The sequence below is a fragment of the Alexandromys fortis genome, unplaced genomic scaffold, assembly GCF_014885135.2.
Source record: "Alexandromys fortis isolate MF-2015 unplaced genomic scaffold, M_Fortis_MF-2015_v1.1 scaffold_100_3062768_6864082, whole genome shotgun sequence".
NCBI classification, from domain to species: Eukaryota; Metazoa; Chordata; class Mammalia; order Rodentia; family Cricetidae; genus Alexandromys; species Alexandromys fortis.
Window position 1 is genome coordinate 3,266,310 of NW_026067993.1, and position 20,839 is coordinate 3,287,148.

Consider the following 20,839-nt stretch of genomic DNA (forward strand, 5'->3'; position numbering starts at 1 on the left):
TGATGCGGGAGTGATTTCTTACTAATAAAGAAACTGCCTAAGCCCCTTGATAGGCCAACCCTTAGGTGGGTGGAGTAAACAGAACAGAATTCTGGGAGAAAGAAGCTTAATGGAGGAGTTGCCATGGTTCTCCCACTCCAGACAGACGCAGGTTAAGATCCTCCCTGGTAAGCCAGCTCGTGGGCTACACAGAATATTAAAAATGGGTTAGAACAATATGTAAGAGCTAGCCAATAAGAGGCTGGAACTAATGGGTCAGGCAGTGTTTAAATGAATACAGTTTGTGTGTTGTTATTTCGGGCATAAGCTAGCCATGTGGGCGGCCGGGTGCCGGGGACGCAGCCCCGCCGCTCCTATTTCAACAATACGTAGAGCAAGTGTCTTTCCTTGTGATGGGTCTTAGGGCACTTGTCTAAGGCAGTCAGCTGTCCTTCCTACACTTCTCATAATGATGGGGCAGCATAGAGAGATGTATGTCCAGGCATTGAGTCCTGTGGGTGCGCACATGCATGGATGTGTCAGAATGCGCATGTGAGAGAGGGTGACCGCATCGTGGGATTAGCATAGTATTAAAAACTAGGCAAAAGAAGCATTGGAAAACAAGCAGGATGCTGCCTACCAAACTAAGATGGCTAGCGTTTGAGTAGCAGAGAGGCAGTACAGATTGCAGAGAAAGATTATTCTGCTTATACTACAGAGGAGACACCCGCAGGACCAGTTAGGGGAGGTCCATTAGAGAAATTCTGTAGAAGTCCACATGAGAGCCAATGAGGACTGAGAACATCAGAGAACACAAAGATGGGAAATGGGTATCTTTAGGAATTGCCCAGGAAGGAAGGATGACTTAGACAGAAATCCAGTCTGAGACGGAGAGCCAGACTTTGGACCGGGATGACGAGAGGACAAGCCTCTCCAAACTGTTGTCACTTCTAGAAACTTTTATTTCAGGGCCTCTTTGGAGCCCTTTCCAAGTAGTTCTCCTCCAGGAGAATTGCTGCATTGACTGTGGGAGCTGGCAATGACAGAAGCAAGGGAAGTGCTAATTACAGGCCAAGATAATTAACCATAGCTGGGATCAGCTGCATGTAACCTCAGCTCATCTGCTCCTGGAAATGGCCAAGGGAGAGAGCGAAGGAAGAGAGTGGGCAGGACCTTTTGCAAATGCTAAGGGAGCAGCTGAGCTCAGACCTCGGTGACACTTGAGTTTGATGTGTTTGGCACTCTGGATCTGGTTTCTGGAGCCCTCGGGGTGCCAAATGCACAGTAGCCAGCAGGGCAGTTTTCCAAGTCTCGTTCATGCCTCTGGGCTGCTAATTACTGGGGTCTCCGTTAGCCTTATTGCTGTACTCCATTAGGGTGACACGCACAGGAAATGGACTGCAGGCCATTAGACCATCCAGGTTGACAAAGGTCAGGTCTTGCCTCCTGGGAGAAAAAGTCTGGGTACCAGCTTTCTACTCTGGTACTTAGAGCAGGGAGAAAGGACTGGGAATGAGGGATAACTTCCTGCGCCAGCTCAGACAAACAATCTTGGGCTTGCACATCATTTCGTTGTGCACAGGCTCCCATCGCTTCTCCCTGGTCGTGAGGATGAGATGATGTCAGATGCCTGGAAGGGACTTGCAAATGGTGAGGGAGCTTAATGAGTGACCGTGATCATTAGTGCTATTTCCTAACATGAACACTTGGGTATACCGGACCACACGTGAATAACACATAGTTCTAGTATCCTTGCTGTCACTAGTATGTCTCTGACCTTGGAGAAGTAACTCATCTGACAGCCAAGGTCAGCTTAGACAGCGAATCTCAACCAGAAGCACACGTGAGACTCACTCGTGAGGTTTCACAAAAGTGCTCAGGATCCACCCTAGACATTCGGGAATAAATCCTCCGGGAAATTAGACTTGTGCAGCCACAGAGAGCCATTGAAATCGATGTCCAAGCCTTGCCATCTCGCCGCTCTGCAGTACACGGATGCTCACCCAGCACCTAGACACATTTATCTCTGTTTTCAAGACAAGGCTCACCAAAGCCTCTAGCACTGACCCTGCATCCTACCACTGATCCTGCATCCTCAACCTAGGGCTCTCATCTCCAACATCATACACCTGGGCACTCAACTGCCCTTGACTGTCAGTCTCTAACCTTCACCTCATCAGTGTCAAGATATGGAGCTCACATTGTTCCCTGGGTGAGTTCTGGGCAGCCTCATCCATCTCTGCTTTGCAAATGCCACCTAAACCTGGAGCCGAATGGTCTTTGCGAGGGATAATCATTTTTAATGCTGAGCCCCGGCCGTAGAGATTTCACTGGACGGTCTCTAATACAATCTGGGTTTGGAATTATTTAAAATAATTCCTCTGGATGTTCCCAATGTGCAGGCCTGGATGGAAGCCATCAATTTCCATTTCCAGATTCAAAGGTTGAGGCACTGGAGGGCAAAGCATTAGCCCAGAGCGGGAGCTGGAATTGAGCAGACCTGCCTCTACCCCAAGCTTCCTCTATGCCCAGCATCACCTGCAGCTCCCTGCACACCAGCAGCATTGGATGCTCTTGATGGAGAGCAGAGGCGGCTTTTCCTGGCACCACACAAGGCTGGGGGCAGAGAGCTGGTTCTCCCCACCCTGGAAGGTCTGCGATTAAAAGCCTGTTGATGGAGGAGGATATAATTATGTGTGAATGAGTATAATTCCTTTACCGTGATGAATATTAATTAGAGGTAAACACAGCACCAATATTCGTTTAGGGTAAAAACAAAATTGAAGCTAAAAGGCAGACTGTTTTTACTAGGGTTGTCACCCACGTAGCAAAGTAATGAGTTGACAGGCCCCAGCAGCAAAAGGTGGCTCTGTTTCCTCAAATCCTCCTGATCTAGAAGCTAGCAGGAATGAAAAGGTGCTGAAAAGCTGGCTTGCACGTTTGCTTGCCACTCTTTGCGCTGAGCATACCCTCCAAGGGGTTTAGGTTATAAAGGCTCTCCTTAGGCAGGTATGGGACCCTGTGAGGAAGCTGGCCTTCTCAGCCTTCCTGGAGAGGAAGACCGTAAAGAGGCCCAGTGGCCTGTTCTGTTGTTCTAGACTAATCCCAGGGAGAGGGCAAAAGGACAGGCATTCTCGAGGCCCAGAAAAAAAATAAATGGGTCTCAGTTTGAGAAGGTTTCAATAATGCAGCTTGTAAATGCCTCACCTTGTCATACTGAGTTAAAATACCCAGAGCTGAAGCTGAAGAATGCATATTCTAACAAGCTGTCCTTCTGACTTTTACTCCGGCTCCAGATCTGTTTGGCTGGGATGACGGCATCTGTCCTGCTTAGCCCTACAGCGGAACTCAACCCAGAGACAACCGAGAGGAGAAACCTTACCTGAGGAACTGCCTAGACCAGGATGGCCCATGGGCATGATGGCAGGAAACTGTTAATTCACCTAAGAGGGCCCTGCCCACCATGGGCAGCACAATTTCCTACGTAAGAGGTCCTGGACTGTATAGAGAAGCAAGCTATCAAGAACCCTGTGAGAGAGGAAGCCAACAGTGTTCCCCTATGGCTTCTGTTTCAAGTTTCTGCTTGAATTCCGGGCCAGACTACCCTCAGTGATGGACTACGAACTGAAAGTATAAGGCAAATAAACCCCTTTTCTCCCATAATTTGTTCTTGGTCAGTGTCTTCTTACAGCAGCAGAGGCGGCACTAGACAGGGCCTTAGGTGAGTCATCCCCTGACTCATCCAGCTGTTTGGTAAGTGTTTATCTTTCTGCACTGGCACCGGGGTAGTCTTGAGTGAAACCAGGCACGTGTCCTCTAGTTTGTTGCGGTCCATTTAGAGAAATGAACACAAAGGGAATGGACTTATATTACAGGGTGAAGGCGGCTGCATGGAGGAAGGACAGCCATGCGAGGGAACACAGCAGGGAGCTGCACCTAAATGTCGTCCCAGAAGGCTTCTCGGAGACAATGGATGGAGAAAGCAATGAGCCGCACCTTCTGTCGGCAGAGCAGGGAGAGAACCTTGGGAGGAGAACTTTGTATTCACGCCGGGCTCCATGTGGTACGCTGTGAAAGGAAGCCATACGATTTCATTTGCCTTTCTGAGATTGGTTCCCGCAGAATCAGCCCATCGCAATTGCTATGAGCTAAAGGATGCTGCAGGAGCTGAGTCTGCTGTTGTCACCTAAGCCCTGCTGTAAGGCAGCCTTCTCTCGTGAGCTCCCATCCGCTCTCCTGCTTGACGGAGTCCACTACACACTGGAATCATTGACGGTTTCAAAATGTGATGCATGGGTCCTATCCCCAGAGATTCTCTGTTGAGTAATCTGGGCTGGAGCCTGGGTGTCGAAAGGCCTTTCTTTCTCTAGATTAGATGGTCAGTGAGCGGGATGAGAATGCAATCGAGGGGTTGGTCACCCAGAGGTGGACGAACTTGACTCTCAGCATCCAGAAGCCTTAGGCAGGAGGTTGCTGTCAGCTTAAGGCCAGACTGGACTACATTGTGAGTTTGGGATCAGCCAAGGCTGTGTAGAGAAAGCTGGTCTCTAAAATATTGAAATACAAGTTACCCAGCAATTTAGGTTTCAGCTAAGATGTACGTGGTTCCCTTTTGCAGGAGTCTTTTCTGTGTATGCATGTTTTGCAGATTTCTTCCCACACTGCAAACACAGTTAACACGGCTGTGGCCCCAATCGTGCACTGAACTATTTTGTAAACCCTGAAATTAAACTTTATTACTTTGAACATTAGTGTGACTTCTGAAGGCCTAGCATGTTGAGCAAAAGAAATCAGTAACTGAAATAAGTACCTTGAACCATAGTCTCCTAAAACAGAATATTCAGTACTACTTCAGGTGACTAAGAGCACACAAAAGTTTTAAGTAATCTGTACATTTTCAAACTTCAAGTCATAATTGAGTTGAAATTTTAAAAGTGCATTTTTAGTGGTTAAAAATGATTCCAGTCTAGCTAACACAGGTGGAGGCCATTACACTGATCTCACAGCCACAGATCAGGGAATCCAGGCTGCGTGGGCACTCGGAGGCCACCTCAACTGTTCTGTTCCTCTCACAATGTCCCCTGAGGTTACTGTCCTCTTCTCTCAGGTCTTTCCCATCTCCAAGGGTAACTTCCCCAAACAAAGTTTCCTCTAAACTCACTGGCATGTGCCCTGCTCTGAGTCCAGCCTGGCTTTTATTTTGTCTCTGCAGAGAGGGGGACAAGAATACTTACCCACTCTAAGACTGACCCGTCTTAGCCCTTTGGCCCGCAGTGCTTTTGCTTTGTCAAGCTTCTTTGAACAAATTGTCAATAACAAACGGCAAGCTTTGCAAATGTAATACCAAACAATTCCTGACGAGCAAACTAGGGTGTGTTTTCTGAAAGACATGAGGAAAAGTTCAAGTGATTGAGGAACCACTGGAGAGACAAAACAAAAGGTACATATCCGTATCTGCTTCCTGCAGGTCCAGGGGTTTTTCTGTGAATTGATTTGTGCATGCATGGGGTGGGGACATATGCCACAATGCACGTGTGGAGGTCAGAGGACAAGTTTTGGGGATCACGTGGGCCCAGGGATTGAAACTGGGTCACCAAGCTTGACAGCAAAACCCTTACTCACTGAGCCATCTCGCCGGACCCAGCTTCAGGTTTCTCGAGTATTTTCCCCATTCTCAATAACAAGAAGGTCAGTCCTGGGCTGCCCATGTTCTTCAGAAGGGTCATTTGGGTCTCAGATCTACCAACCATTGTTCTAGATTTCATCATAACCTTTGTTTTTTACGCAGGAAATCTTCTCTGATGACTTTCTCTTTTGTTCCCATTTCCTTTTGGCAGCTTCTGAAGCTCTGGTAATTAGCACTGCTGTACAGACCACACGTGTCTGCAATGCACAGGTTTTGACCTTACGTTTCAGTGACCCTGTGGGTTAGTTCACAATGGTAGCTTTTACTCCATTGTCTTTGGTCTTCATGACTCACCAACAGAAGCCTGGGACTTATTACAGTCTTCCAGAAGTTTTCTTTCCAGACTCGTTTAAATTGCTTTCTTCCTCATTCCCAAGATTTTACTAAAATATGCCTAGCATGGATGTGTGTGTGTGTGTGTGTGTGTGTGTGTACACATGCATGCATATGCATGTGTGCCTGCCCTTTTAGTCTAAGAACTCCATGCTAGAGTATTTTCTTATATTTTGTCTTTTCCTCTCTCTCATTGGCTTGGTCTGTTTTTCGAGTCAGGTTTGTCTTGGGTCCTGGGCATCTTGTTTGAAGAAGTGAGGAATGACATGCAAATTATCAAAAATAGCAAGTACTTCATTAAGAAGTGAAAATGCAAGGGACACACATGGGAGCTGTGACACAGCCGTGACGCAGCCGTGGCTCTAGCTTTTTTTGCTGGTGCTCCAAGGAGGAGCTGCTTGCTCGGTGGGTCACAGATGGCTTTCTGCAGGTAAGTCAGATAGAAGCACGCACCACTGTGTAGTCATGGATGACATATTGATACGTCTCCATCACGTGTATGTTAGTCACATGTGACAGTAGGTAGAGGTTTTTCCCAGAGGGTCACTCTGGGGACCCATCAGACACAGGTCAGCCCGGATAGGCTCACCTCCTCTGGTTCCAGACTCTGTTTGACCACAAACTAACCATACTAACTTTTTTCTCCATTCATCTCCAATCTATGCTGCAGTCCATTCACTTTTTACCTAGCGTCCCCTGCCCCATTTCTAGGATCTCTGATTGAAATTATTTCAAAGATATAAATATCAATTATATGTTATCCATGTCACTTCTGCCCCCACTTTGGATTTGTTTTTGATTTGGTTTTTTTGTTGTTGTTTATTTTTTGTTTTGGTTTTTGTTTTTAAATAATGTAGCCCTCGGGATCCTGAAACTCACTACGTAGACCAGGCTGGCCTTGAACTCAGAGTGTCACCTGCCTCTGTTCCCTGAGTGCTGAGATTGACCATGCCTGGCTGCTGTAAAATCTATTTCCTCCATCTCTATTATCCCTTTAAATTTTGCCACTGAGTTAGAATGAGGTTAGAGGTCATGTGTCATAATACCCTCATCTTAGTGTTTTAAGGTTAGTTGATATGTTCATATGTTAATGTTAATAAAGGTTTTTCAGATGGGCATAGTGATGCTCACCTGTAACTTAGTGATCAAGAGCTAGAGCTGGGAGCAGTATGAGTCTCAGGCTAGCTTGGTCTAGAAAATGAGTTCCATCCCAGAACTACATAGTGAAATTTTTTAAATATTTACTTATTTTTATTTGATTGGATTAAAAAAAGAAAACAAACTATCTTTTTTTAAAATTTTACACACTAATCCCAGCTCCCACTCCCTCCCCTCCTCCCATGCCCTCCACCTTGCCCGCCACCCCACCCCACCCCCTATCTCCTCCCCAGAGAGAGCAAGGCAACATTGCTCTGAGGAAGGACCAAGGCCCTTCCCCACTATATCCAGACTGAGCAAGGTATCCATTCAAAGAGAATGGGTTCCAAAAAGCCACTTCAAACAGTAGGGATAAATCCTGGCACAACTACCAGTGTGTGCCCCAGCCATACAACTGTCACCCACATTCAGAGGGTCTAGCTTGGTCCTATGCTGGTTCCTTCCCTGTCCAGTCAGACTTGGTGAGCTCCCATTAGCTCAGGTAATCTGTTTCAGTGGGTGTCCCCATCATGGTCTTGACCTCTTTGCTCATATTCTCCCTCCTCCCACACTTCAACTGAACTTTGGGGGTTCAGACCAGTGCTCCGATGTGGGTCTCTGCCCCTATCTCCATCAGTTGCTGGATGAAACTTCTATGGTAACATTTAAGATATTTATCAATCCGACTACGGGGCAAGGCCAATTCGGGCACCCTCTCCTCTATTACTTAGGGCCTTAGCTGAGATCATCCTTGTGGATTCCTGGAAATTTCTCTAGTGCCAGGTTCATAGTAAGAGTTTTGTCTCAAATAAGTAAATAAAGTCAAACAATCAAATAAAACCCCAACATACTCTTTGTAGAAGTTGTGTAAAGTTCAGAAATGATAAAGCAATATATTGGAGAAAATATCTAAAAACCCACAATATAGAGGCAATTAACAATATCAATTCCACACTCCATCCTAAATGGAATGTCTTCATCAAACCTCCTGCCCTCAAGGCTCAGGGACCTGTGCAAAAGAGAAAGTGGAAAGAAAGATTGTGAGAGCCAGAGGGGATGGACAACTCCAAGGAGACGGTGTGTAGACACAGCAAGACTGATGTTCATGTGAACTCACAGAGACAGAGACCGAGGCAGCACAATCAAGACCTGGCCAGGCTCAAGCCAGAAGGAATCTCAGCACTGAGAGGCACAGCGGACACAGACTCCCATCCAGAATGAAGAAATTATCTGTAGTTGAGACTCAATGGAAAAGAGAAAGTCAGTGTTCTCCTGCGTAGTCTTACTGGGTATATTAGCCCCACTCCAGGGCAAGCCCCACGCCCGGGAGTAGTTGGCCAACACGAAACAAACTCAGTGTTGTGTTTTGTAGACCGTTTGACTCATTTTGCTTTGTTAGAGTAATTTTTTGTCATATCAATATTTTGTTTATTTATTTTTATTTTTATGAATTTGTAGGGAAATTTATATGTGTATGTTTCTTGGTTTTGTTTCGTTTGCTTGCTTTAGAGAGAATGAGAAAAAACAAAGTTACGTGGATAAAGAGGTGGGGAGGATCTGGAAGGAATTGGGTAGGAGAAAAACATGATCAAAATCTATTCTATGAAAATGTGTTTTACAGTTTACAAAAAGCTTAAAAAGAAAGAACTATAAAAAGTCTTCACTTTGTAACTTAGGCACTGAAGCTGAGGAAGGGGAAGCCCCTAAGTGACCAGTGAGAAGTGAGAAGATCACACCACTCCCTTCCCCCACTCCACACAACTCCTGTATTCTCTGAAAAAGAAGACCATGTTTTCTTCAGTTCGTTGAAGAAACCCACGATTGGCTACAAACTCACCCATAGGCATAGACACATACATGGACACACGAAATATCAAAAAATGGAAAAAGATAAAACAGTGTAGAAGGCATGTAAGTGGTCATTGATCTTGTGATCGCTGATGGAAAGCATTCTACAGAAGAGCGGTCAACCCTCCCAGGAGTCCTGAACTTCCCTGGGTCAATGCACATCTCCCCTCCAATTAGCCCAGTCTGAAAAGGAGAAGACTGTTTCTAAGAGGAAGAACTTGAAAGAGAATGGAATCTAACTAACATTGGAGATCTGAATTGGAAAGTCAAACCAGGATTCCAAGCATGTCTTGGAAATGCCCTGTCTTGAAATTAGGAATAGTAACAGCAGACATGGAAAAATAGTTATGGGCACATAATGAAAGATGAAAACAGAAGAATTATTTGGATAGTGAAATGCTAGATATTCTTAAGAGAAAAAACAAGGAGGATGAGATGTAGGTGAAGGAAAAAAGCCACACAGGGTGTCCTGGGATATGGTAAGGAATTAGGATGAGTGACTTACAGATACATGGGAACTTAGTGCGGGGTAGTCTTGTAACTCTTTCCAATGTCTGTCCTTCCTGCCTCTGTCCTTCTGCCTTGTCAATCATTGTCTCCCTCACAGCTTCTGATCCTGTATCTCTGCCACACTGAGGTAAAAAACATACATGTTGAACACCAGTGCCTAAGATTTGGATTCTGGTTTCGAACTTCAGAACACACTTTCTTTCTCTGTGTATCACCTCCCTCACCTGAAAGCTAGAGTAACTGTAAGATCCCACATGGGCTCTTCTCTTCCCTCTTCCTCATTTTATTTCTGAGCCATCAAAATGATTTTATTATATGCATTCCCAATCCCCTTGCCTCTTGGCTCCCATGAGCTGCATTCACCTTGTAAGATTCAAAATCTCTTTAATCATAATTCCCCTGCCTCTGTGCTGCTCAGTGAGGCTTGCAAACAATTTACTACTTGAGGCAATTTGAATGAAAAATGTTTCATGGAGGCTCACATACTTGAACCCTTGGCTCAATGCTGGTGCTCCTTCGTGGTAGGGTTATGATCCTTTAGGCGGTGCAGCCTTGACCGAGAAAACAGGTCACTGGCATCCGGCTTTGAGAGGTTACAGCTCTGCTTCCAGATTACAGCCCAACCTCCTCGCCCCCATCCCCTGCTTTCCATGTGCAGTTGAGATGTTCAGCTTCCTGCTTCTGTTGCTATGCCTCCCCCACCACGATGGACTCTTCCCCTGGAACTATAAGCCGATGCAGATTCTTCCTTCTTGAAGTTGCTTTGGGTCATGGTGTTTAGCACAACAGGAGAGTGACTAACTCAGCACCGCTTGTTCTCCCCCTTTGTAAGACCAAGTGACATGGGTGTAGCCTTCAGGCTGCCTTGCTGCCATATTGCAATTCCTTAGCTTGCCTACCCTCTCAACAAGTAGAAACAATTCCACCACTTCTTTCTCTCAGCCTGCCAGCCATTGCTCACACCTTCTGCTTAGGGCCTTGCTTTTCATAGCTCAAAGAAAATTGAAGCAATCCAAAGAGTATTTTTGGATCCTCTCACAAATATGCTCACAAACTTGCCTGTGTTTTCAAACAAATGCTCGCCTTTGCCCTCTGTTGCTAACTGTGGACTGTCTACTTCTTATCGAAAGCTGTCCCAAGAGGGAAAATATATTTTCACATAGGCACCTGGGGAAAAGGCATAGGAAGACGATGGCTCAGACCCAAGGATGTGCCTAAAAGCCAAAGAGTGCCAGCAAGCTGCTGGAAGCTGGGGAGAAGAGCTGCCCTGGTTCACAGCTCTGGGAGAAACCATCGCTGCCGATGGCTTGATCTGGAACTCTGGCCTCCAGATGTTTGCATTTAGGCTGCTGCTCCGTTACTTTTGTTATGACAGCTTAGCAGCTTCCAGATAAGCTAACCCTTCCGTCCCCAGAAGAGGATAGCCCCCAATGCTCCCATCAAGCTGCTCCTGTTCTCACAGTACCATGCCCTACCTTCTCCTACAGGGCAGGGCTGCTCCTCTCTGTGGCCATCATCAGTATCCACATGGGTCATTGTGTGCCCATCATATAACTTTTAGCTCTTGTCCACCCCACTTTCTGCCCCAGACTTCCTCTTCTCTCTGCAATATTTGGCAGCAATGATTCTTGTACTCACTGTCTCCAGTTCCTCTCTGTTTGCCCTCTGTGTGAAATGAGGTTTGCCTGTCATTGCTCAACATATAGGGTTCTACACAAGATCACCCAAGGTCTACAGTTCTCAGCCTTGCTCCTGCCTCTGGGGACATTCAGCATGGCAGTTCACTGCTTCCTCCTCAGGGCCCTTTCTTCCCTTGGTATTTGAGGTCCTCAGATAGACTTTGTCTTTCTCTGACTGAGTCTCTTGTACTTTGGGTGGGCAGTATATCTTTTCTAAGATTGTGAAGTTTGAAATTCCAGGGTCTCGAGCTTGACTTTTTGTTCCTAGATAATTCCTTGATGTGTTTAGCCAGGCTCAAGGTTTGACCTATCATCTATGTATCAAAGACTGTCTTCACATGACTTATGACCCTTCTAATTCAGAACTTAGGATATCCCCCAAAGAAACTCCCACTTTCTTCCAAAAGCCTGCTCGCCAACATTCACTGGCTCAGAAAAGGGCAATCCCATCTTCTAGGTTTTCATGCCAGAATCTGGTATCATTTTAAATTCTGCTTTCCCATTGCCATGGACTCTCTACGTCAAGGAATCCCATTAACACTCATTTAAAATATCTCTGTAATCTAAACCTTTCTCTCCTTCTCTATTAAGTTACCATTACAGTAGCCTCCTAACCAGGGCCCTTTCTCTTCCCCAGCACCGTGCAATCTAACCTTGGCACAGCACTCAGACACCATGTAAAACAAAAGCTGCATCCCCAGGTCCCTTGAGCATCCTTTAGCAGCATCCTCCTTGGTGCTTCTTGGTGTAGAGAGAAAGCCTAGACTTGGAGAGCCCCTTTAGCACCCCCTCCCATCTCAAACCCTTCTGTTCCTCATCTCACCTGGCTATCTCCTTTTCCCTCCCCTCCACAAGGCCTGGTCACCATCCTAGAACATCCAAGTTGTCCTCAAAAGTCCTTGCATTGTCTGTCCCTGTGCCCCAAACACTACGCCGCAGGTGTCTCATGACAACTGACCTCTCGTCTTCATTCACATATAGCTTTTTTAATAAGATCTAGGAACCAGCTACAGCCTCTGCTCACAGACACCCACCCCCTTGCACATATACATATTTATTCTCTCTGCTTTCCATTCATTGTCTGTCTCCATGTGCCAGAATCAAGCTCTGGGGTTTCTGTTTTGTTTTTCTGAGAATGAAATAAGTACTTAAAACACACACACACACAGAGAGAGAGAGAGAGAGAGAGAACAGATGAATGTATAAAAATGTTGAGAAAATGGTTCATCAAATGAGCAATAATCATCTCTATTACCCAATGGCTAATAATCATTAGCCACCATCAGCATTACCTCCATTCCTCAGATCAAACTTTGCAAGACAAATATCTACGAACTTGGCTAGCAGAGCGCTCCTCCAGAGAAGGCCAGGGGTGAAGGAGAACAGCGGGGGACACTTGCAGTTTAATGAAGCTCAGTCAAGACTCATTTATTTCCCGTTGGCTTTGCGGAGACTCTCTGAGCTTTCACCCAACCACTCTCTTGTGCCAGCCTTGGATGAATCCCTTGAACCAATTCTGCCAGGGCTCTGCTAAAACCACTGCTCTGCGCTGCTTGGGAGAACCACGGGCCTAATTTAGCCTGCAGGAAATAAAAATTAATAACCTCAGAGAAACCTCAGCCTGCTTTTGCTATTGCCTCATTTCTAGGGTTTTTCAGTCATTAAGACCATATAAGAAAATTAATCCCAAACCTGAGAGCTGGAAGTGGTTATCGCTTCTGAACGAGGAGAGGCAGGCTCAGGATCCCAAGGATCAGCAGAGGATACAAACCATTTTTAATATTTTGGGGTGGAAAATTGGCCTAATGATACTGCGGTTTTACATAACGTTTCTGTCTTTAGTTTTAAATCTGGGTTTAGGGACGGAGGGTAAAAGCGAGGAGGACTAAAGAGCAATGGCAGTCACCCCAGAGGGGGATGTGACAGTGGGGGTAAGAAATGGCTGCATTCTAGACAGACCTGGAAGTAGAGAGTCCACTGTGATTTTCTGCTGTGAGAGAAAGATGTTCACATACAACAACACAGTCTGGGATTGAGCTTCTGCGTAGCGGGTCCTTCTGTTTATGTGTTGCTTTCATTGGTTAATGAATAAAGAAACTGCCTTGGCCTTTGGATAGGGCAGAAATTAGGTAGGTGGGGAAACAGAACTGAATGCTGAGAGAAAGAAGGTCAGAGTGAGAGAAGCCATGGATCCTCCGTCTGAGACAGATGCCTGTTAGATCTTTCCCGGTAAGCCACTGCCACATGGTGATACACAGATTAATAGAAATGGGTTAAATTAAGATGTAAGAATTAACCAATAAGAAACTAGTGCTAATGGGCCAAGCAGTGATTTAAATAATACAATTTCTGTGTGGTGTAAGCTAGCTGGGCAGCCAAGATAAACAAGTGGCCCTCTCCCTTCCAACACTTCTGGGAAAACAGAATGGCACTTAGATTAGAAGGAAATGGCATTCACTCGGCCTTGGGACCCTGTTGGTGTTTGGCTCTTGTGTGACTGTGGCAATATAGGCTGTCCCACACTGTTTTGTACAAGAATAGGCCCATTTTTATTGTGTGTCCTTTGCCTGATTTACTGGAGACAAGAAAGGATCCAACCTCAGAATCCTTAACCACTAACTCCTCCCTACCTTGCTTGTTGCCTGTCTCCAAAAGAAATGACTTTCCCAAACCATTTTTGCAGAACAGAATTGCTCAAATCAGCCACACACATAACTTCTGAGTAAACGCGAACCCTCAATGTGAAGAGCTTTTCTAAAAATCTTGGTATCCATTTGACAGCCCACAGCAGGAGGAAGGAGACAGTTGAGTCACAGAAAGCATTTAAGAATAGACTGTGGGCAATGTTTTACACTTCTAAACACTTGGGGTGTGAGTGGGCCCTTTGGAATGGGGGAATCTTGACACTCAGCAGTGAACTATCCACTGAGGCATGCCCAACTTGGTAAAAAAAAAAAAAAGGTGGGGTCAGTAATAGGAACTAGGAATTCAGGGTCTCCCAGAGCCTATTAATATTCTTCATAAATTCACTTTTTAGCTATAACCCATGGTGAAGGACATTCAGGAGTGAAAGGAACAGCATGATCCAAAGGAAATTTCATCTGGGTTGTGTGGGAACCATGGGAGCTCAGCACACTATAGGAATGAATGCACACAGTGTGGCCACATGGCTCATGTCAGTGCCCAGGAGGCTCCAGACAGTTCAGTGATGGCCAGGACATAGACAGACAGGACATAGTACAGAGGCTCTGTACTGTGATCTTGGCCAGTGTCTCAAGAATGATCCCATGGCCATTCTCACTAGGATGTGGCTCTATAGGTTTCAAACAGCTGGCTGCTGTCTCTAGCAAGGGGCAGTCAAGGCCTTCTTAAGTTGCCTTCTTAAACGAACGGCAACCCTTCAAGCTAATAGGATTGGTGACCTAGAAATATCTGTGAGTTTGTCGGACACATGGGCCTCAGAGGAATCATCAAGGACAGCTGTGTCCAAACCCGGGCACCCACCTGCCTCTCAGAACAAGAGCCATTTAGCTCTGTCTCCGGCACACTCACAGGAAGAATCAGGGATAGGAGCCATGGGTGAAGCTACCTTTTCCTAGAGGCGGCACTGGGGACCCCTGTGGTCCTTGATTGAAAGCAGGCAATGAAATCCAAGAAAACCATGTACTCCTAGGGAATCACACCAGTCAGTCTTGATGCTTGAGGAAGAACCTCGGGATGTTCTTCAAGGAAGAGGGAGAAGCTGCTGTCTCTCGGGAGCCATGGTGTGAGAATGGATGACTCTGGCCGGCTAGACTGCCACGCAGGGAAAGAACCTCCTACAGAATTTTGAGATGTCTTTTTCCAGTTTGGGGCTGACTGGGGTCACCACTGAGTCTTTGGGACAGGTCACATCACCTGTCTACATCTCAGTCTCTTCAACTATAAATGACAAGCGCATTCTTCAATGCTTCAGTTTATGATTCAGGTTATTCTCACAGCGGGGTAGGGGTTTAAATGGAAGACTGTGTCTTTCAGGATGGCAGATATTCTTAAGTGTCTCTGATACACCAGCAAGAACCTGCTGCAGGACAAGTCACCCTATAGCTAGTCATTTATTACTTTTTTTCCTAAGACTCTGGCTCAGCTGGGTGAGTCTGCTGAACTCTGAACAGGATCTGGCCAATGCTCACTGTGCTTACTTCATGTGTGTTGTTGGTCGGTTAGCAGAGATCTGGGAACTCTATGGTCAGCTCTCTTCCACGTGTCCCTCAGATCTGTCCAGCAGCCTTACCTAACACTGTGAACATCAGCAGAGGTGAGAGACAGAGAGAGAGACAGAAAGAGAGAGAGAGAGAGAGAGAGAGAGAAAGAGAGAGAGAGAGAGAGAGCTTGAAAATGCTCTGAAAGCTTTAGCTGAGACAGAGTTTGATAGGGATCTGCTATAAGCCTCCCAGTCAAACCCCAAATCACAGGTGAAAGTTAAAAGCCATAAAGACATGGAGGACAGAAAGCTAATATAGAGTCTTCTGCATAGTGGCTTCTGGGGAGAAAATGGGTCTAAGAATTAACAAGAAGTTGGGAAATGAACATAGCAAAGACTTGACCTGGGCAAGAGCACTCAAAGAAAAGAAAAGGTCAAGTCTTGGGAATGTTAGAAATTGACCTTGAATAGGACAAGACAGCCTGAGTCTGGAAGACCAGAAAGCAGGAAAAGGTCTGGTGGTCACACAGTGCAGTCAGGTAGGGGACTCGTGTGGACGATGCAGAGGCACCTGGGTGGGTGGGAGGAGGTGGGGGACTCAGAGCTCTTCCTGCGCTTCTGTTGCTCAAAAGCCCATCTTCCAAATCACTCCCATAATGCATAGCTGATTTTTTTCTTACTCCCCCTCCCCTTTAAGATTAAGTTCTCTTTCTCAGTGTCCTAATTAACCAATTGTGCTAAAGAAAGAGAAGAAGCTGCTGGGTAGTTAAAGAGAAACTGAATAAGATGAAAAATGAGTTATTATCCCCATTTCATATTTGAGGCTAATCCCAGTTAATAAATGGTGGCCAGGACCACACGGAGACTCCTAATTTCAAGGTCACTGCTTGTTCCTTTGTCTTCTGCTGAGTCTGGCTGGGGTGCACACAGCCCCTCGGGCATGAACGTGTGGAGCAGCTACATAAAACAGAGAAGCAGGCACAGTGCCTGGGCCTTCCTGGCACAGGCAGAGATTACAAGACGGAGACACAGATGCATAGCCGGCAAGAAGCTGTGTCCTTCATGTGCAGCCTGGGCACTGGCCCACTAGGCAGGTACTGGCTGGGGACTGAGTCTTAGCCTCTGCTGCAGCCCAGTTCCAAACTTGAGCATCTTTTCAGGGCCAAAGTGCACCTGGGAAAGCTCAAATCCAGCGGGGCCTATGGGGTACCTAACGGGGTACCCAGCACAAAGGTGCAATTCTTCACATCCACGCTTTTCCTTAGTCGAATCTAGTCTTGCTGCAAATCAGGAAGCTACTGTGACATTTAGCTGTCAAGCAGGGTGACCACCAGCCATTAGGTATTTAAGACTGGCAGACATCATACGTGACTGTAGATTGGGTCTCCGGAGCTGCCGAAAGAGCATTCTGGATGGGAAGGCCTGTGACAGTCACCAGATTGTCAGAGGGGGTTCTCAGACTTAGACTTGTAATGGTCTGGTGCTATCCTCTTTCTAAACTGGTTACTCCACGGTTGACCAAATCAGCAAAAGCAGCTCAGGCTATCAGCAGCAGTTAGGCTACAATAGCTGCAGCCAGAAACCAAATATGAGTGAGTACATCCCATGTTCCTCATTTTGGGTCTGGCTTACCTCACTCAGGATAGTGTTTTCTATTTCCATCCATTTGCATGCAAAATTCAAGAAGTCATTGTTTTTTACTGCTGAGTAGTACTCTAATATGTATGTATTCCATACTTTCTTCATCCATTCTTCCGTTGAAGGGCATCTAGGTTGTTTCCAGGTTCTGGCTATTACAAACAATGCTGCTATGGTTGAGCATATACTTTTTCTAGCCATAAATAAAGGACATTGAGCCTATATAATTTGTGATCCTAGAGAAGCTAAATAAGAAGGAGAACCCAAAGAAAATCATATAGGCATCCTCCTGAATATCAACCTTCATCAGGCGATGAAAGGAGACAGAGACAGAGACCCACATTGGAGCACCGGAAAGAAATCTCAAGGTCCAAATCAAGAGCAGAAGGAGAGAGAGCACAAGCAAGGAACTCAGGACCTCGAGGGATGCACCCACACACTGAGACAATGGGGATGCTCTATTGGGAACTCACCAAGGCCAGCTGGCCCGGGTCTGAAAAAGCATGGGATAAAACCGGACTCACTGAACATAGCGGTCAATGAGGACTACTGATAACTCAAGAACAATGGCAATGGGTTTTTGATCCTACTGCACGTGCTGGCTTTGTGGGAGCCTAGACAGTTTGGATGCTCACCTTACTAGACCTGGATGGAGGTGGGTGGTCCTTGGACTTCCCACAGGGCAGGGAACCCTGATTGCTCTTTGGGCTGATGAGGGAGGAGGACTTGATTGGGGGAAGGAGAGGGAAATGGGAGGCGGTGGCAGGGAGGAGGCAGAAATCTTTAATAAATAAATTAATTAATTAAAAAAAATAGCTGCAGCCAGAGGGAATTCTGTTCTCTCGGGCACTGACTCTCCCAAGCTAGGAAGGGGACTTATCTAAATCTCTGTGCCCTCTAAAGAAGGCAAGATAGGTTAAGGTGGAATTCTGCTCCTCAGAGAGTCTGAACAGCAAGCAGCTCCTCTCCTCTGCTTCCCTTCCAGAAGCCCTTAGGCTTCTCCTCAACCCTCCACAAAAACCCTTCCCACCTCACACCTCCCTACCACTTCCCGTCAGGTGAATTTTATTTAATCAAACACATCTTTGCATCATCAAACAAATGTTCCAGAGCATAAACAAAAGTAGCACACCTTAAAATAATATTCAACAACCATCTAGAATTCCCTCTCCACGCTCCCACCTTTGCTCAGAGTCCAGGGCGCAGATCTCTGCCAACAACAACCCATGCAATCTCCTGCGGTCCATACCCATCCTGTTGAATGAGGGATACACAGGAGTTCCTGCTTGGATCAAGACAGATCACTTCCTTGTCTGTGTCCAGCATATGGAGCCTGAGCCAAAGCTGCTGGGAAAATTAGGGAGACCACCTCAAAATGCTTTGAGACTAGTGGAAGGGGGCTGATTTTTTTAAATGTGCATATTCAAAGACAACTAATGAATAGTTTCATTGCACCCTACAAAGTGAATATTTTCTCCAAATCTCAGAATTGCCTTCTTTAGAGAGTAGGTGACCGCCAGCGTGACACAGAGACAAACCCTGTTTGTGCTGAAGGAAATCCTCTAGTGCCACCTGGTGGCTATGACATGTTACTGCACCTTTCGCAACCCAATTTGCTCCAAGTTCTATCTTAAGTTACCTTTAACCCATCTTCGCTTACTTGTGGGTTAGCCCTCAGAGACTTCTAATACGATGTTAGTGATGGAACCGATCTTCCTTCTCATTGCCCAACTCTCTCCAGTTCTGTGTATTGTCTCCACGTAACTTCCCCGCCACTCAACCCTCGCCCCACGACAGAACATCCCATGACAAGGGGACAAGTGTGCAACCTCCCCGCTGCCATTCTTCTGGGGATTTCCCTCCAAACAGACCCCTTTACTCAAACTGGTCCTTTTTGACTTTTTGGCATTGTTTTCTCTATAACAGACACGAGGGGTTGCTGTTCACACTGTACCCAGGTCCATCCTACACCTGTTCTCTGGAGACTGGAGAAGCAGGCTGGGACCCTGTGTGTGCTGAGCTCACACTCCAACCTGAGGGGCGAGCCCTCACTAACTGTGGTTCTGAGGGTGTGGCTTACACAGGGGACCTTGAGGACAGGGAGAAAACACTGGGCTCAAGCAATGACGCTCAATGCAGCCTGTGGGAGGTGGACGCGTTCTAGTTCAATGGGTTTTTCAAATGAGATTATTGAGCTAATATCTCACTCTATGGTCTAGGTTGAACTGCAACTTTGTGGCATTTCTCCCATCTTAGCCTACTAAATGCTGGGGTTACAAGCATGCACCACCAGGCACAGGCATGAAGGTGAGCTTTAAAAGGGCTTTGGTGCAGGGCATCAGTGATAGGAAACTGACAGACCACAAAGTGTAAGCCAGTGTGTGCGTTCAGGGTGCACCTCAGGTCACAGAGCACACTGAGCGTCAGGAGTCAGTGGCCAACCCGAGAACTACACAAGAGTCCAATCACAACAGGCTATGTGAGCCAGGCTATTTAAGGATGACAGGAACTTGAGAGAACCTCCAGTGACAGGGTAGGTAGAGAGCAGTGGGACGGATGGTGGGCTGGAACGCATTGAAGAGCATGATTCAGGGAAATGGCACAGGACCCAGGGGGGGGCCGCCCATAGCGCAGATCTCTGGCCTGTCAGTTCAGCCAGTAGCAAACCCTTTGGGTACTTCAACTACCCATGGTTCCTGAGGTACACTGAAGAACCCCCCAGAGAAGGCGAGGAAGAGAGACAGACAGACAGACAGAAGCAGTATGGCGGGGAGGGGAAGGGGGGAGAGCTGCTGAAAGAAACACAAACAACTAAAGGAACAATATTCTTAAAAACACCCACAAATGCAAAGCCAGCAAGATGGCTGAGTGGAGCATGAGCAAAGGAAAGGCTGACTAGACATGGGCATCTGGGGACCTTCAGGGTGACTGGGACAGAAGTCAGACAGCAGAGGGTACTCCTGAGCTAAGGGAGAGCTATCAGCACTTGGAAGAGAGCCTCTGTTAACAGTAGTGGTTCTCAACCATGAGTCACAACCCCTCTGGGGTTGAATGACCCTTGCACAGGGGTCACCTAAGATCATTGGAAAACACAGATACTTACATGATGATTCATATCAGTAGCAAAATGATAGTTATGAAGTAGCCACAACAATAATTTTGTTTGGGGTCACCACAGCATGAGGAACTGTAGTAAAGGGTCTCAGCATTAGGACGGTTGAGAACCACTCGTCTAGAGGTTCCTCTGAGCAAGAAAGTGGAGGAGGCTGGAGGACAGCTAGAAGGGGAAAGACAGAGACAGAGAAGGATGCTACTTTCATGGTGGGAAGACTGGAGTTTCCGTGCTGTGCAGGTGAGTAACCACAGCAGTGTCTGCATGTAAGCAGAAAGCTGCTTGCTTGTTTTCTGGCCTCCCAGAGCCAAAATAATTACACAGAAGCTATATTATTTACAATACTGTTTGGTCAATAGCTTGTACATATTTCTTGCGAGCTCTTACATCTTAAATGGACCAATTTTTCTTATTTTATATTTTACCACGAGGCTCATGGTTTACCAGTAAAGTTCTGGGATACGTCTGTCTCCTGAGGCAGCTACATGACTTCCTCCTGATTCTGCCTTCTTTCCTCCTCCATCTGCTTGGAATTCTCAACTTGCTCTATTCTGCTAAGCCAATGGCCAAAACAGCTTTACTCACTAACCAATAAAAGCAACACATATACAGAAGGATTTCCCACACCATTTCCCCTTTTCTGTCTAAATGAAAAGGAAGGTTTAAGATTTAACATAGTGAAATTACATATAACAAAACAGTTATTAACCAAGAGTTACAGTTACAATATTTAT

At 46.3% G+C, this 20,839-nt stretch overlaps 1 protein-coding gene and 1 long non-coding RNA gene across 3 annotated transcripts in view; one reads left to right on the forward strand and one right to left on the reverse strand.

Annotated features, from left to right (window-relative positions):
* The window catches only part of Rfc4 (replication factor C subunit 4), a 751,101-nt gene that overhangs the window by 240,833 nt on the left and 489,429 nt on the right, over positions 1-20,839 (forward strand). The gene's annotated exons all lie outside the window — the stretch shown is intronic.
* The window catches only part of LOC126512290 (uncharacterized), a 60,584-nt gene continuing 43,594 nt past the window's right edge, over positions 3,850-20,839 (reverse strand). Inside the window, exons 1-3 of one of the 2 annotated variants that reach the window (XR_007594990.1) lie at positions 18,176-20,746; positions 5,214-5,359; positions 3,850-4,047 (exon numbers count right to left, since the gene is read on the reverse strand). This is a non-coding gene — a long non-coding RNA (uncharacterized lncRNA). Of the gene's footprint in view, positions 4,048-5,213; positions 5,360-18,175; positions 20,747-20,839 lie in introns of those variants that run through there. The other variant, XR_007594989.1, reaches the window with a different exon arrangement.